This window comes from Colossoma macropomum, unplaced genomic scaffold (assembly GCF_904425465.1).
Source record: "Colossoma macropomum unplaced genomic scaffold, Colossoma_macropomum, whole genome shotgun sequence".
Classification (NCBI taxonomy): Eukaryota; Metazoa; Chordata; class Actinopteri; order Characiformes; family Serrasalmidae; genus Colossoma; species Colossoma macropomum.
The window spans coordinates 39,940,477-39,942,091 of record NW_023494802.1 but is presented as its reverse complement, the minus strand read 5'-3'; positions in this window follow the sequence as shown (position 1 = coordinate 39,942,091).

The window sequence follows — 1,615 nt, the reverse complement described above, 5'->3', positions numbered from 1 at the left end:
GTTGTGACTAGGGAGAAGCTCATACCAACATGTAATCTTGTAATCTTACCTGTTAGGAGGTCAGAGAGCTTCCAGTGTAATAATGCACTGCAGACAAAGTTCAGGAACAAACAAAACATTTGCAGCTGTTGGAACATCATCAACTTCTCTGCATACAGAGACTGACAACTGAGTTACCTGTTCCCTTACACTCTTGAACAGTGGTTCTCTTACTGGTTCTCAGGGCTCCCCACACGGTCTAGATTTTTGCTCACATTGCAAGTTGTAGAAAAAATGTGGACTGTATTGAAAAACCTGCAATTTGAAAAACACTATTCTAGAAAATAAAAGTTTCTAAAGGATTCCTAAATAAATGTAACGTTTAATTTTTGTAGTACATTATTATTTTAGAGGTTCCTTACACTTGAAAAATGTCCATTTTATTAACCATATTAACATGAACCCTCAAACGTCTTCTGACTTTTCTGTTTTCTGCTGTGAAAATGGCAGTGAAGGCATCTTGCCTGATTGCCGATTGACTGATTGATTAACTGATTGAATTGTTAAATAAATGGTTAAAAAGTGGTAAATAGGTGGTGAAAAAATAGGTTTTCTTCAGGGACTATTTTACCTCACCGTGATCTGCATGTACCACCATGAATGGACTTAAAAATTAAATAAAATAAATAAAACTTAAATTAACATAGAAAAGCAGTGTGGTCCCTGAATCAGGCAGTATATGAAAGAAAGTCCTCAAATGAGTGAAAAGTGGGTAGAAATTCCTACAAGTTGATCGGGGGGCTACACAAGGCAGCTGCAGCATCGTAAGTTGTGTTAGTCATGGTCAATTCCCACCCACTATCATCCCCTATCTGACAATGCTTCCAAGTCAGGAGACTGAAAGCTAGTGTGTGCTTCCTTCAAGACACATGAAGCTTCACATCTTTTCAAACTGCCACTAATGCAACATAACTGGACAGTTCAGCATGTTTGTTACATCTACACACACACACACATACACAATATATATATATATATATATATATATATATATCTATATATATATATATATATATATATATATATATATATATATATAAGGAAAAAAAATATACTTTACTTTTAATGTAAGTCAATGGAACCAGAATTTTTTCCAAGTCATTTTGGGCAGTTTCTTTCAATCCATTCATTTACATTCATTGACATTTACATGCGTGTAAAGGGCAACAGGTATTTTGTCAAAAAATTTGAAATGTCAAAAACAGCGATTATATATATAATCAGTGTTGTTGAAATGAAGATTCTCAGACTAATATCAAATAATCAACTTTATCAAGAAGCAAACACAACAAGCATAATAGGAAGTGTACATCTTAAGCAACCTAGCAAATGTAAGCTACATAAAAGTTATACAACCATTATTTAACTATTATAGAAACAGCATACAAATACATAAAAAACTAACTACTGTGCTTATTATTTTGGTAGAAAATCATGTGGATTCACCCCAGATTGGTCCTGGTACTAAACAAGAAGACAAGAAGTCCTCCAGGTCTAGTATTGAATGTTCACACAAGGACCCAGCCAGATAAAATTTTGGGCAGCCCTGGTTGATTGTTGACTTTGCAAGAGTGAA